Source organism: Mus pahari, chromosome 22 (genome assembly GCF_900095145.1).
Source record: "Mus pahari chromosome 22, PAHARI_EIJ_v1.1, whole genome shotgun sequence".
Lineage (NCBI taxonomy): Eukaryota > Metazoa > Chordata > Mammalia > Rodentia > Muridae > Mus > Mus pahari.
The window spans coordinates 17,038,572-17,055,855 of NC_034611.1; the positions used below are offsets into that span (position 1 = coordinate 17,038,572).

The 17,284-nt window shown below is 37.7% G+C and overlaps 1 pseudogene; it reads right to left on the reverse strand.

The window, feature by feature from the left end:
* Positions 1-15,986: 15,986 nt before the first annotated feature.
* On the reverse strand, positions 15,987-17,089 carry LOC110338976 (annotated as a pseudogene).
* Between the last annotated feature and the right edge of the window lie 195 nt (positions 17,090-17,284).

The following is a 17,284-nucleotide window of genomic DNA, read 5'->3' on the forward strand; positions in this document are numbered from 1 at the left end:
TCATAAAATTGCAAAGCTTCTGTAAGGCAAAAGACACTGTCAACAAGACAAAAAGCTCACCAACAGATTGGGAAAGGATTTTTACTAATCCTAAATCTGATAGAGGACTAATATCCAATATATACAAAGAGCTCAAGAAGCTGGATTCCAGAAAATCAAATAACCCCATTAAAAAATGGGGTACAGAGCTAAACAAAGAATTCTCAACTGAGGAATACCGAATGACTGAGAAACACCTGAAAAAAACATCCTTAATCATCAGGGAAATCCAAATCAAAACAACCTTGAGATTCCATCTCACACCAATCAGAATGCCTAAGGATCAGACATCTATGATTGAATTTTCTATAGCATCCAAGCAAGGCAAGGAAAGCTGCACTGATACACATATGTGGGTTTTTATAACTTATCCTGGACACATGGGACCATAAGGAACTCTGTCAGGACAAGCCAGCTTTTATAAACCAGGAAATAATTCAAAGTGTGTGAGGAGAAATTTTCAGCTCTTGGAAGAAGCTTTGGAGAATTCCATTCACAGAGTTCTCTTCCCAACACCACAGCATAGCTCTTTTTGTACCTTTAAATGGTTGTCCTAAAAAATCAATATGATTGTATTTTTTTCTCTTTTGTATCCTTATTTACATTCTCAAGTTTTAATATAGGTTTAGGCACATAAATTTCTGATTCAAGTCTTTATATTTTTAATGCTATAAACTTAATCTTAAATTTACAAATAGATTAATAATATCAACATTCATTTGAGCAATTTTCAAGGTGTACCCATCTCTGTCATGAATATATCTGTTAATAATTGAGGTTGTTTATATACAAAGACTGGTTAGGGAATATTTTTTGCCTAGATCACTTAAATATTTTTTGAAGGAGAATTTTCATCAGTGTACAAAAGAAAGAAGGGAACCCAACATAATCTTGGAGTCAGAGAAAAGTAAAATAAAATAAAACAAAATAAAATGAACTGAAAAAAAAAAAAAAAAAGAAAAGCTCCCACTTATCCTGCAATGTTTCTCGGGCGTGTAATGATCTTTCCATGTGCTTCTAGTTTAATATCTTCTCTGATGGTGACTGCCATTTTTGAGTGACAGTAACACAACTAGAGACAGTATCAATTTCCTCAGTGATAAGATGTTCAAGTCAGAATTAGTGATGTGATTTAACCTTCATTACTTCTAAGAAATATGTATGTATATATATATATATATATATATATATATATATATATATAATTTCTTATTATTAATAACTATAGATGGGTGTTTGTACTATAATGAGACAGAGTAGGGTAGGTGAATTTGGATAGATGCGGAAGTCCTCAAGGATCATGGAGAAGCTGGGAGAGGCTGTGATATTGTATGAAAAAAACCTTTGTGTTGTTGGTTTTGTTTTTGTCTTTTTGTTTGTTTATTCATTTGTTTGCAGAAATCTTTTCTGTGGGTGGCCATGGCTATCCTCTCTCTCTCTCTCTCTCTCTCTCTCTCTCTCTCTCTCTCTCTCTCTGGACCAGGCTGGCCTTGAACACAGACAGACATCTGCATGCCTCTGCCTCCAGAATACTGCGATTAAAGATGTGTGTTACCATTGACCAGCTGGAATCAAATTTTAATAATATAAATAAATAATAAAATAATTACAGATTTAATTCCCACCTCCCCCCCCAAAGATCTCTGTGTTCCATGCACGTAGCCTGACACTGAGAGTCCATGTCAAAGAATTGTGCTCAGTGCTTTCATTAGATGATTTTTTTTTTTTGATGGCATTGTTTAATCAGCACGAGACTGTAACTCTTTTCTCTCCAGAATCATCTGTCCATCTCTGGTTTATAAAACCATTCCTTCTTAACACCAGGGTTAATTCTCACACTGACATCTGCCCCGAAAACCTCCTGGCTCCTATGTCCTACAGCAAACGCCCTCCTAAGATGTCTTGGGGTAACATGGCCAATATGACAGCTTTCTAAAGAAAATTTGTACAGCCTCCTTGACACACCATTGTCATTGAGGCAAAGGAGTTTAATCTAGTGTCCTAGAAAATAGCTCTCAGCTGACACCTCTTTTACTCTAGAAGGGGATCATATCTAGACCTTCTCAACCTCAACATTCACATCTTTGACCCTTGAGGCGGTAAAAACAGAGGGCCTAATTCAGTTGTTCTCTAGGAATAGTTTGATCTCAGTTGGTATACTTACAAATAACAATGGTAGAAAGACATGAAGTTCAATTGAGCAACAGGTATTCAATTAAATTGTCATCTCCAAGTCTTGCCACAATGCTCACATGCAAGCACATAAATATACATAGAGGCTTATGGTTTTTTTAACTGCTTGAAATGCTGAAAATTTCATATGACACCCCTATGAATGATAACTAAATATAACAAAATGTGTAATGTTTTACTGAAATTAACTATATTGGACAAATCTAGGGATGATTTTGCCTTTTGTCTCTGTACATTAAATGTATTCTTTCTATTTTCTATTGGGCTCACTTATGTAAACTTAAAAGGAAACATGTATTTTTGTCAAAATGAGTTTTCCATTTGAACTATTTATTCTTATAATTACTTACAAAATTAATGCCTTATTTTGCCCACTGAAGCACATTCATAAAAATAATAATTCCAATTAGCAAATATTACCAGTGATCACTCTTACTAATAAATGTTGATGCAGATATAAAAACATATGTCTCAAAAGAAATGTTGATAATTACTGAAAAAAATGTATAGTCATAAAAGTCTATTTGTGGTGAAAAGAATATATAACAATAAAACACTTTCACATTTATTATAAGGAAATTTAGCATATTCTTTATTAAAACATGAAAGTAAATATAGAACTTAACAAACATTACTTTTGGAAATATTATTTACCAAGAATAAAATCATTCTATTTTTTCTAGACTGCATTAACCAAGGTATTTGGAGACATTAAAACCAATAAGCATTTTAATTCTACTTTTATGTAACTATAGTAATGGCAGCACAAATCACAGATAAGTGGAAAATCAATAGAAAATAAAAGCAAGCTCAAAATGAACTTGTTTTAGTCTCTCCCGAGGTCACTAATTCCACACTAGAATGGAACACAGCTATGAATACCAAGCAATAAAAATCCCACTTGATTTCATAGGCGTTAACCCTTACAAAATTATATCAGAGTCATTCCCTTCAGAGAAGTCTAATGCCAGGTAATAGTTTTAAGAACCTAAAAAGCAAAAAATATTATTTACTCATGCATTTAATTTTCCATTTATGAACATAGTTTCTTTTATTTTCAAGCTATGTAAGAGGTGAAAACAGATCAGTAAAGTAATAGAAATGAAAATTAATGTCACAGGAAATAATATGGAAATTATGGCAAGTCAGAGAAAAGTGTCCATTTCTGCAGCACTCCAACTCACTAGGGCCTGAACTGTAGTTTGCTTGCTAATGGAATATGGTTGGAGGCGAGCTTACTTTCTTTCTCTGGCTTCCTTTAGAACAATGTTTAGAGCAGTGGTTCTGACATTGTGGTGACCTCCCACCATAAAATTATTTAGTTAGAACTACATAAGTAATGTTGCTACTGTTCTAGAATCCATGTTCTAGAATATTATTTGCAGTTTATTAAGGGTACCCATGAGATTTATTGAACACTTAATACTCTTCTAGCTATTGTATGTGCAAAGATCAGCTCTTTCTCTCTCCCTCCCAATGTCAGGGGGCATAGGGGGGATGAGTCAGCCATTAAAATACTAAAAGCTTTGAGATAAACTTGTTATTATCACTAAAGTCACCTTTTGAAAACCCATGCTATTGTCCCTTTGTGATCTGAGCTTCAGTTAAGGCCCCATTGATCAGCTGTTTCTGCATTTTGGTAACATAGGTGAAGTGACAGTATAAGGAAAAAACCGTGATTGCACGTTTGTTTGTCCACTCAATCTCCAGCTGATAGTTGCAGGTTGTTTAATAGACAGAAGAGAAAGAACACACAGATCATTAGGGGATAGATGTAACTCTAGCCATCAATAAACAAACAATGCCTAGAGAAATTGAAAGGACAAATTGCTTCCACTGACAGTATTAAAAAATAGAAGAGTTCTCACTTGTTTTAAGTAGGATAGTTTTGAAGTTGGATTAGTCACTTATATTTCTCTCACCATTAAATATGTTCTGGACAAGGAATTCAAGTACGTTAAGACACAGAAACTGAACATAGTCGTCACTAGGATCCATAGAGTGATATGCCTCAGAGAGAGATTTGGTAATACATGTGTATATTATCTAAGGTTCATGCATAAAAAGCCACTACAAACATTTAGTAACTTTAATTTTACAGACCAGTAAACATACAAACAGATCTTTGAGTAATTTTTTTTCAAAACTGAATAGTGAAACATATTGGTTAAGTAAAGTTAATCCAAATAACAGATAAGTCATAATATTATTTCCTTGTGAAAACAAAAAATAACCAAAGACACACCTAAAATGTAATTTAGTGCAGTATATACAACATACACAGACACACAGGCACAGACACACACACACACACAGACACACATGCACGCGCACACACACACACACACACACACACACACACACACATTATATGGAACCATACAAAAGAAAATCATGAATGCAGAAAGGATCAAGGACCTTCACATAAAACCAGATACACTGTAACTAACAGAAGAGAAAGTGGGGAAGATCCTTGAACACATAGGCATGGGAAATTTTCCTGAACAGAACACCAATGGCTTATGTGCTAAGATCAAAAATAGACAAATGGAACCTCATAAAATTGCAAAGTTTCTGTTAGGCAAAGGACACTGTCAATAAGACAAAGTGGCAACCAGAAGATTGGGAAAGATCTTTACCAATCTTACATCTGATAGAGGGCTAATATCCAATACAGACAAAGAACTTAAGAAGGTAGACTCCAGAGAATCAAATAACCCTATCCAAAAATGGGGAACATAGCTAAACAGAGAATTTTCGACTAAGGAATACCAAATGGCTGAGAAGTACCTAAAGAAATGTTCAACATCCTTAGTCATCAGGGAAATGCCAATCAAAACAACTTTGAGATTCCATCTCACACCAGTCAGAATGGCTAAGATAAAAAACTCAAGTGACAGCAGATGCTGGTGAGGATATGGAGAAAGAGGAACACTCCTCCATTGTTGGTGGGATTGTAAGCTAGTACAACCATTCTGGAAAACAGTCTGGCGGTTCCTCAGAAAAGTGGACACAGTACTATTTGAGGACCCAGATATAGCACTCCTGGGCATATACCCAAAAGATGCTCCAACATATAACAAAGATATATGTTCCACTGTGTTTATAGCAGACTTATTTAAAATAACCAGAAGCTGCAAAGAACCTAGATGCTCTTCAACAGAGGAATGGGTACAGAAGTTGTGGTACATTTACACAGTGGAGTACTACTCAGCTATTAAAAACAATGTCTTCATGAAATTCTTAGGCAAGTGGATGGAACTATAAAATATTCTAAGTGAGGTAACTCAGTCACAAAAGAACACACTGGTATTCACTCACTGATAAGTGTATATTAGCTCAAAAGCTTTCAATTCCCAAGATACAATTCATAGACCATATGAAGCACAAGAACAAGGAAAACCGAAGTGTTTCCGTCCTTCTTAGAAGGGGGATCAAAATATGGGAGAAAATATGGAGACAAAGCACGGTGTAAAGACTGAAAAAAAAAGGCCATCCAGAGACTGCTCCATCTGGGAATCCATCTCATATACAGTCACCAAACACAGACACTGTTGTGGATGCCAAGAAGAGCTTGCTGACAGGAGCCTGATATAGCTGTCTCCTGAGAGGCTCTGCCAGAGCCTGACAAATACAGAGGTGAATGCCTGCAGCCAACCATTGGACTGAACACAGGGTACCGAATGGAGGAGCTAGAGAAAGGACCGAAGGAGCTTAAGGGGTTTGCGACCCCATAAGAAGAACAATATCAACCAACTAGATCCTCCCCAGAGCTTCCAGGGACTAAACCACCACCAGTGGCTCCAGCTGCATATGTAGCAGAGGATGTATTTGTCGGGCATCAATGGGAACAGAGGTCCTTGGTCCTATGAATCATTGATGCCCCAGCGTAGGGGAATGCGAGGACAGGGAGACAGGAGTGGACACATGTGTGGGGGAGCACCCTCATAGAAGCAGGGGGAGTCGGGATGGGATAGGGTGTTTCCGAAGTGGAAACCAAGAAAGAGGTTAGCATTTAAAATGTAAATAAATAAAATATCCAACAAAAGAAAAAAAAACAAAGAAAGAAAAATAATATTTAGTAAAATAAATAACGTCATATGGATAGAACAAATAAAAAATAATAAAAATTATCAAGGGAAATCATTAAAAAACACTCCACCCTAAAAAATAAACAATTTTTCAAAAGAGCCAGATGGCTATAGGGAATTCTAATCATACGTTACCAAACCAAGAACCCTAGTTTATTTTAGACTGCAGAAAACGGGTTGAAGTTTCAAGTTATTTTTAAAAGTAACTTTCTGTTCTTCATTCATGAATGTGTTCATGAGTGGTGTCATCCAGCAACTAATGTGTCCTGATTGCTATTACCCTGACCTCAGATCAACAACTCCCCTTCTCACTTTATATGTCCTTAGTTTTACTTGGAGAATTATGGGGTTTAACCATGGTCTTCTGTGTAAATATGGGTTTGAAACTATCCACTGCCATATGGAAGTCTCTGAAGTGTGTGTACATATGAAGACAATGACTGGCTCCTCTTCTGAGTCCATCAGTAGTTAATACTTCCTCAGGGATTCATGTGACTCCACTACTCCTTTCCCATCAATTGATTATTGACAGGGAATCCTTACTTAGCCCCATTGTAGGTACGTCTCTTGTCCTGGGTTTGTAACTAGTACTCACCTTGATGGTTCTAATGGTCAGTAACTCCTGACCCAGTAGCCTCATCAGGTGTCCATGGCATGAAGCACACATATACATTCAGCAAGCATTTGTATACATAAATAAAAAGTAATATTTTTTCAATCCTGTGTAAAATATCAACTAAGAGATTCAACAGCAACCATGTGAGAATCATTCTAAAAGTACAATGAATGTTTTCTTAGGAAAGAACTGTAAAACACACCACATGTGAGAGGCTATATTTTCTTAGAGAAATAGGTGATCCTGGTCTTGGCCAGAGAAAATATTAAATGAAATCAGCTAGACAATGGGAAGAACAAATGTGCTATGTCAGAAAAGCATAGAAGATAGTTACTGGAGATCCTTTTGGCCAAATTTGAAGGAATGTGGGCAAAAAATGATAATGACAGTGATCAACAGACTCTACAAAGGATCCACGTGTTCCAATAATATGTATTGGACATATATTTTGATAGTTGTAGAGGGAATAAATCATTTTCATACTGAAGAATCACAAATAATAGAAAAAAGGTAACGGCAAGTGTAAGAAGTTATATTCTGAAAACTATAATAAAACTGGTTTAGGGTATATTATGGACAAATGCTAAAATATTATATTGAATTTTATTGGAAAATAGACAGGTCATTATTTTTCTAATTATTAGTAGTTTTGTTGGTGATACTATCAACTACTATTGCCATTATGGAAACCAGTATGAAGGTTTTCAAAAAATTAAAAATAAATATATCATTATAGCCAGCTACACCTACCTGGTATTTTGGTATCCTATAGCAGATATATTTAAACACATATAGCCATTCTATTTACAATAGGGAAAAAAGAATCAGCCTTGATGTCCATCAACAGATGAATGACTAAAAATTATGTGGTGTATATATACAATTGAATATCATTTGTCCATAAAGACATGCAAAATTATAAAATATAACAGAGAATGGTTGGAATTAGAAAATATTCTATGAATATTAACATAGGTTCAGAAAACCACATCCTACATATTTTCCCTCATATGTGGATTTTACCTTTTACTTTTTGTATATGTACATTTATGTGTGACGTACTTTGGGTAGAAGCCAGAAAACTAGAAGGGATGCATGAGGGAAGAGAAGAAGCTTAAAGGGATGAGAGTCTGGAATATAACTGATATTATGTGATATTCATGTGATATGAAAGTGGAAAATGAATGGAGGGCTTGGAAAAGTAGAAGTATGGACAGGCCTCAGGGACATGAAGGAGAGCAGGTAGGAGTCAGATCAACTAGAGCTATGCATTTATGATAATGAGGTGAGGGACAGGCCTCAGGGACATGAAGGAGAGCAGGTAGGAGAAGATCAACTACAGCTATGTGTGTATGATAATGACATAAGAAAACTTGCAACAGTAGATGTTAATTTAAAAAATAACAAAAAAGCTCTTCACCAAATTTTTAAAGATATTCTTTCCCCATCAATATAAAGTGTCTTTTTATCATAAAATGGAGAATACATCATCTTGAGTTAGGTGATCATATTTTACCTCATCAATAACAGCACAAGATAGTGCTTGATTCATGCTATAGAAGTGTGTGGCATTGCTACTGTGGGTGTATTGGCTCAACATAGATGATGACAACGAGGGAGGAAAACGGAACACCTGGCTTCCAAATGCTGTTTTCCAAGGTTTGCACCCAGCTTATTTCCAGAGCTAAGACAGTTTAAAATGAGAACATGTGATTGATCTATGGATGAGAAAGTTTCACGAAACCAAAGCACCTTAGAACTAGAGATTCTAGTTGAGCTCTGTGGGAGCAGTTAATACCTGATACCCCCAAGCATGGACACTGCTGACTGGCTTGTCATCTCTACTCATTTAGAACCTATGCTTCCAGTCTTTGCAATCATACGTCCAGACATACAGCAAAGGAGATGTCTTCTATGTCTTCCTGCATGGGGTAACAGAGGAGGCCTTTGTCAAAGTGTGATGTTTAGATGCCTTTGTTATAACTTTTAAGTGGGTCATCATGTATTCAGTGCTTTGGATGCCACTTGACACAAAGGAAATGAAAGAAGTCCTTCCTGCCTAAAACAACAGGCATATTTCTACTTACAAAAATATTGTATTTTATCACTGAAGGATATGTCAATTCTTTTTCTAGGATTACTCAAGGAAAACTTAGTAAATAAAAGTATCTCCTATTCAGAGGAATCAGATATAATGGGAATTTTCTTATTAATATACTGATGTGATTAGTCTACCACTCAGAATGCAAATGATTTCATCTATCAGATTCTTTTTCTTTACTTCCTAAATTAATAGTTAAAAGGGAAAAAAAAAGAAGAATGAAAATAGAAAGGAGTAAATGGGCCTTTCCCAGAATCCTCTTCTCTAGCATTACTCTGAGCTGGGGGACAAATACTGATTACTTGTTATTTCTCTGTGTTTCCAGAGTATTTCAAAACCTTGCTGAAGCATTTGATCTCTTCGGATGAACAGCCTGCTCACATGTTGTTCCTTGGCCAACTATTAACATTTTCAAGGCGGGAGGCAAGTTTTACCTAAAGCATACGTCGTTTCCCAGCGCAATGGCTAACCTAGGATGAACGCTCAACTGCTGCCTGTAGAATGGACACCTACATCCCTCATCCTTCCACCTCTCGCTCATTTCTCTCTCTCTTGTCCCTGCTTTAGATCTTCTTATGTATTTTCTTCCCCGTGTTATTAAAGCTACATACAGCTTTATTTGATTTTTAGAGACATATCTATCTTCTGTGACTCCATAAAAGAAAATTTTCACAAATTGTCTGCTTTATCTTTGCCCAGTATGGTACCTCTCTGAATTCAACACTGTGCAAAGAGGATTCTGCTCATTAAAGGGTGACTTTCCTTCCAAGAAGAACCGTAAGTCATAGCTTTAACCTGTGTGATATTTAGCAAGCTACATTTAAAGCCAGCAAATCCTGTTCAATATTTAATCACTGAAATTTGACTCTTAATTTTGAGGAAATAATAATGTTCCATTATTTCCAAATATCCAGAGAGCTCTCTATATGACCCCAACAGGTCAAATATGCTAAATTATTCACAACAATTTCTGTGAATCTATAGAGGTATGAGTTTGAGGATCAAAATTATTTGTCAGGATGCAAGCACAGTGAAAAACTTAGTTTTAGTGTGTGAAGACTGTGATCAAAAACATTTGTTAAATTAACATCTCTGCCTCATTTATTCACATACACACAGACACACGTACACACACACACACAAACAGAGAGAGAGAGAGAGAGAGAGAGAGAGAGAGAATTTCCTCAAAACATGTAGAGATGAGTTTCTTTCTCAGAGAAGTTGAAAAATGCTAAATGTAAGTCAATTTTCTCTTGAACACTTTAACACTTTTCAGGTTATTTTTATGTCATTGATTTTTCCCCTTACCTTTAGAGCTAAAACATGAAGAACATACCCAGAAGCTCTGACAAAGGCCCTCTAAAACATTTGCTTTTTCTCAAACATTTATAGTCCCTTAACAAAGAGAGACGTTTGGAAGATTACAATTCTCTCAGTGTGTCCCACTTTTCCTCTGCAGTTCTTAGGATGTCCGTCATTCTGCAGGTCAAAGACTGGTGGGCAAAGAGACTTATGATGTTCAGAGAAACATGAAACACCAAACCAAAGCTCCACTTACAGGAAGCCAATAGTTCTAATTGCTGAACTAGATATTTTAATGTCAATACCTATGCAAGTTATATATGTCAAGTGTATTTTTCAAAGCCTTGTTCAAAGCGTGCAGGGAGTGAAAGCTGCCACCTTTCATATTTCTGCATGGGGAACAGCTTCTCTCAGTGTGAGACCTCATGCCAAGTCTGCAATATGCTCATTTATCAAGAAAATTAATCCTTTTTAATTTTTCCAGTTGAATATTCCTAGGATGAAACCTAAAATAATTATTACATTTGTTGGGAAACAGGATTCCTACAGACTCAGAATCACCACACTATACATCTATACATAGGAAGAGCTTAATGGTATGAAAAATTATATATAGTAATAGATTAAAAATATACATGCACATATATGTATATGTATGTGTATGTATATGTGTATATGTATATTGTTGAGGATCATGCCAGAGGAACAGCAGAATAGCTTTAGAACTCACAGCTTTGTGGCCCACTAGTCAACATAACCATAATGAGTATGCATCCAAGAGGCACAGCTCTTAGAACTGTGTCCTGTGGGCTCCCTGCTGTTATGGAGCATGGTTCTGCTTGCTGCCCTTGTAGTCTTAACATCCTTCCTAATCTATGCGTTGTATAAAATCTCTAAGTGGTCTTCCAGCCCTTCATTGGGCAGCAACATTGGCATTCACAATAATAGTGCTTGATCTTTTTCAAGCATTGATGCTGTAGCAGATAATAGATTTGATCACCAGTCTTGGAAAGATCTTAGAGATGTACATTGTTAGCAGGGACCACCACTCTTAGAAAGAATTTGAAGATGTAGACTGTTAGGGAAATTAGGTTAAGGTGTTTGTGTCAGTGACTCTGATGTGGAAAGTCTTAGAGAAAAATTTAAAGTTCAGAAAAATATACTCTTAAGAGTCATGCCAGGGATATTTTTAGGTCAGGGAACAGGAACAATGGCAGCTTGAGCAGCACTAGCTGACATGCCTCTCTTGCTAAAGCTGGGCTGATGATCAAGGAGATGTCTCATTCCGTATACCCATTTTTGCCCTCAGCTTCCTGTTACAATTTAATAAAAATATGTTAATGGGTAGATGGTTACCCTGGAGACTTAGAGTAGAAATGACTAATTCTTATATAAAAGTTTACATTTGTGATTCATTTAAAATTTTATAAGATTACATTTTAAGATGAAATAACTGACCCTTTCTTGGTAACTGCAAACTGCAGCCTGCCAGTGAAGAGGAACTGGCTGAGAAAACTACCTTGCTTGCTTACACATTTTAAATCTATAACTAAGTTACCTAGTTACGGATGTATGTGGGTTTTTAGGAATAATTTTTTCACTTGTAATGTGTAAAATGTTTATTCATGTCAGGGTATTAGGGAACATGTTTTTTCTTACATATATTCATTGTAATCATTCATTCACTAGAAGAAAGATAGAATTTTAACACATTATGTTTTTTTTGTGTTACATGAAATAATTCACTAGGATATATAAAGTATGGGAGAAAAAAATAAAGTTGTTGGAGCCCTATTCTCCAAATATGTGTGTATGTATGTATGTATGAACGTATATGTGTATGTATGTATATATGTATATAAAGTTAAATAGAATTTTTCTCCATTTACCCAACCTGTGAACATGTATGTATGTATATACGTATGAGCATATGTATGTATGTATGTATGAAGTTGTCGGAGTTTGTCCTGATTCATTCTGTGTGTGTGCACGTGTGTGCGTATGTGTGTGTGTGTGTGTGTGTGTGTGTGTGTGTGTGTGTGTGTGTGTGTGTGTATGATTCTTTCTCTCCTTTCTTCTTTTTTCCTTCTTAACAGCCTCCAAAGAGTTCAAAGTGTTCAGAGTCTCTCATGAGTAGAGTGCCGACACTAGTGAATCAAGCTTTAGTCCCTCAGAGAAAAGTCTGCTGAGTGATCAATCACTGACTCTATGCCTTTGCCTGTTGAAACTGGCCTTTGACATAGTGTCATTCATATGTATATATATATATATATATATATATATATATATATATATATATATGAAAGTCATTAATGATGATGTGTCACTTTATTCTTTCCATGTGTTTAAATGTTCTTGCACTATGCATCTGGTTACCCTGTAGCCATTTTCTCTCTTTACAACTATACATGTAAATCTACATACCCCATATTATGTATATAGTCAACTATGTTAATGTGGCCATAAATTAGAGGCTGAGCTAATTATTACTACTTAAGCCAAATCGCTCTAAAGAGTTGACATTTTAAGACAGGAGATTTTCAGTTAGCAATAAAGCATTATCCAGAGCTTCCTTGAATACTCTCCTCTTCAAGGTCTCTGCCATGTACTCAGGAGAGGTTGAGAAGCATGGCATGAGGAATTCACCAGGCTGCACATGGCAAGGACTACATAGAAACTATGAACAGTTGCTGGTGAGGCTGTACTCTCTATCCCCAATATTTGAGATCTGTTTGGGGGCTCATGCCACCTGGAACTAGCCACTTAATCTTGGGGAATTTAACCTTTTGCAAGGCATCATGCCCATAGGCCAAGATTAGAAGGCTCCCATTTTCCAGTGCACAGGCTTGAGGGAAAGTGGAAAAGAGTCCAGGACATAGATGGTTCTGCTCAATAAGGGTTGTATCTTCAGAGAGCTTGGTGATGAAAGAAAGTGAAACCAGGTAGGGTCATGAACAAAACCAATACTCTTCTCTTATGAACTTCAGAACTCAGGTGCATCAAAACTCTCACCAGGCCCCTGCAAGTCTGAACTTTACGCACAAATTGTGTGCACACAAATAAATTGTGTATCCACATACATTTGTATAGAGTCACTTCCATACTAACAATAACACTGTCTATCTATCTATCATCTATCTATCTATCTATCTATCTATCTATCTATCTATCTATCTATCTATCTATCTATCTATTGCTGCCAAATTCATAGAATAACTAAGGTTTATGGAAATACAGAAAGTTTCATGAAATTGTGCATCAAAGTTTTTACATGAAAGAGGATGTCCTCATATTCAGACAGTTAAACTACCTAGAGTAAACATACAATGAAAACATTCCCAGGACTAGGAATCAAAACACAAGAAACAAACAAACAAACAAAAAAATGAAATGTGCTGGCATCAACCAAAAAGGTAGAAAACACTACTTTCCTTTTGCATGTAAACATTTATTTAATCATCAGAATTTCATACAATGTGTCTCAATTGTACTCACCTCTCAGTTCCCCTAGTACCCTTTCAAATCTCTCCTACCTTCCACATTTCCTTTTCTAGGTTTTCTCTTTAGAGGGCATTGTCTCACAGCAGATATAACCTGGCTCTTACACCTTACACATGCTGTTTTTAATGAAAACCCAAAAGGACAAGTATATGTATGCACCAAATTAAATGAGTGCTACACATAGAACTGGAGTGTCTAATACAATCCATAAAGAACTACTCAAATCAATGAAGAGAAACATGTGCAGAACAAAAATCTTGACATGTTTTTTTTTTCAAAAGATTAAATGCATTTCCTAAAAGTAAAATCTCATGAAAATAGGCACTTGTTTAGTGCTGCATCACTGAATTAATAAGAACACAATTTTGAATTCTCCTTCAAAATGTGTTCAACTGCTCTAGAAATTCGTGTATGCACCAGACCCCTAAAGCTCAGGACTAAGTCCAGCATAGTTTTGAGATGTTGGCAAAGATGCTTTAACAGCAGCAAACAAGTGTGTGCTCATGGAATGTTCAAATGCATTTGATGTTCTCACAAGAGAAGAAGAAAGAAGCCCAGAAGCCCGATATCCCCTCCCCTTCTCCATGCAGCCCCACTCCAGAGCCAAAAGCAATGCACTCTTTCAAGTTCCCATCTCACCACGGTGTCTTTGTGCAGGCCCGCGCTAAACCTCTTCAATACAGATGAACACAAAATACCGGCATATTTCTCATTATGCAAGCAAGCTCCCACATACAAATTCGAAAGGAAAGCAAAGAACAGCTGCATTCCACTTTTTTTCTGGCATGAATAGGGCCTTTAATATCAATACTGAAATGGAAGTGATTAGTACTATTTACTGAATTTTAAAGCACCTTGGGATGTTCAGCCAGACAGTTTATTTGATTGGCTGAACATGCGGACACCTCATTTTGGGGAAAATATGTTGGCAAAGGCAAAGAAACAGCTCTCTGGCTGCTTCACACACATTTTCAAAGGATTGGAACAGGCATTTTTTCTGCTTTAAAACGATGCTCTTACAAAGACTATATGCTCTTTCAAGCATTTGGGGTCATTTTTATCTAAGCACTCTTTTTAACTTTAAAATTAGGAGTATCGAAGATAATCGTTTCGATTGGCTCCACTTACAGAAAGCTTTTACCCATGTTACTTTGAGGTAGATCAACCAGGGTAGGAATTATCCATTTAGATGGTGGAATACTGACATAATGAATATTGCAGGTTAGTACCCCTGTGTATTATACTGATTTGATTCAGTTCTGATATTAAGTGGTTGTTGGTGAATGATTTGCTTTTAAAAAATATATCCAATCTTTTCATTTTCTCTTTCTCTTTAAGGGTATTTGACATTTGTATCTACAGCACATTCAAGCTTATCCAGAAACCTAAAAGATGAAGGTCTAAGTTCCCAGAAGCCAGTGTTAGAAAGGTTATACCTTGGCAAAAACAATATCTAGAAATAGGATGTGTTCTTTGATTCTTGAGTGTTCCCAAGCCCATGTGTTAAAGCTATGGCTAACAGGGGACTTCCTGGAGGAGATGGCGTTAAAGCTATGGCTAACAGGGGACTTCCTGGAGGAGATGGAGTCTGCTGGTGTTGAGGATTTCTTACCTCTTTGTTTCTGAGTTGACCTGGATATATTTAACCAAAATGTCATTAAATCCTGCTAGAATTTAAATATTGGCTTTAAAAAAATGTACCCACTGCTAAATAGTTCAAAAGTGTAAATGTAAACTGTCAAATGTAGAAGACAATAATTTTGCCACTTGACAATGCTTTTAGAGATTTTACATTTGAACAGTATAAGACATTCAGATACTTGGCCAACATAGACAAATTATCAAACCAAGGATTATGGAAATACCCATATACAGTGAAAAATTAAACGTGTAGTTCTATCCATGCCTTCAGTTGACTGAAGTATAATCATCCATAGCTAAGAGAGAAGGTAATATACTCAGTCTATCAAATTCTATATTAGTTCCACTCTTTATTTATTTATTTATTTACTTACTTACTTACTTATTTATTTTCATGGGGGAGGCTGTTTAATAGGCTCAGGACAGGAAAAAATAGAAAACCTTCCAAGGACTGGCCATGGGAAAAGACCATACAGATCATTGAGGCTGGTGGAGGGACTGCTCAGTTGCCCGGGGGAGGGGGAGGGATGTTCCTAGAGTCATCTGAGAGAAGTAGAGGCCTTAGCATGGAGGGCTTAGGAGCAGGGGTGCACCCCAGGATTTTAGGGGTGCACCCCTGGTGCCTGAGGGTGGATCCCAGGGGCTCAGGAGTTTATGCCAGGGGCTTAAGGGTGAAATGCAGGAGCAGGTGGGTACACCACCGGAGCCTGAGGATGAACTCCAGCTGATGGAGGAGGGTGGACCTCTGGGGCTGGTGGTGGACCCCTGGGACTGGGGATGCACATCTGGAGCTGGAGAGTGGACTCTAGGGGCTGGTGGGTCCACAACAGGGGCTCGGGGATGGACCCCAGATGTTGGTGGGTGTACTACTGGGGCTGGGCTTTGTACCTCAGAAGCTGGTGGGGGCACCTGGGGAGATCTAGGAGGCCCAGAGGGAGCAGGCCCAGTGGAAGGCATAGGAGGGAGAGGCAGGCCAGCAGGTGGAGGTGGGGGCGAGGCATCAGGGAGTGATGGGCAAAGAAACAGTCCATTCATGAGTGGTGGTGGGGCCTCTTGATGCCTGGGGCTCCTGCTGAGAGGCTGGGAGGGGGAGGGGGGCTTCCTCATCTTAAGTGGAACTGAAGAAAAACCTGTTCGGTCTCTCGATTCCAGTGGGTCCAAAACTTGCCCTCAGCCTTGTCAATTCCTCAGCTCGGCACCTTGTACGCAAAGGTCTCACAGTACTCAGCAGCTACGAACAGGCACTGTCAGTGGAGGTCCAGGGTCTGGATCCTCCGATCAGATCATAGGCAGACATGAAGCGGTGGAGTGGCATGATATCCTCTGTAATCTCAGGGTAGGCGATTTAGAAGAGTGCTCCCTGCTGGCCCATCTCTGTGTCCCGCTGCTTGGTCACTTTTAGCCAGGGCAGCCAATTTTCACAAACTTCTTCAACTCCACCTTTACCTTCTCCAGTGCAGGCTGGGCAGGGGGCTTCTTTGGTCCCCTTTTCAGCGCTCAGGGCCAAGTTAGTCTGACAGCTGCTGCAGGCGCTCAGTCCTGTTGCTCTCAGAGGAGGAGGCTCCCACTCCCAGTTTTGCCTCTAGGACAGTGCTGAAAGTCCATGATGCAGGCCTGGGTGCTTTAGGGAACAGGTAGAAACCTTGTAGCTCCTCGCCAGCACCAAGGCCTTGCTATCCAGGCTTTATCTCGCCAAAGGTCATTGTACAACCACTCTGGAAATCAGTCTGGTGGTTCCTCAGAAAATTGGACATAGTACTACCGGAGGACCCAACAATACCTCTTCTGGGCATATACCCA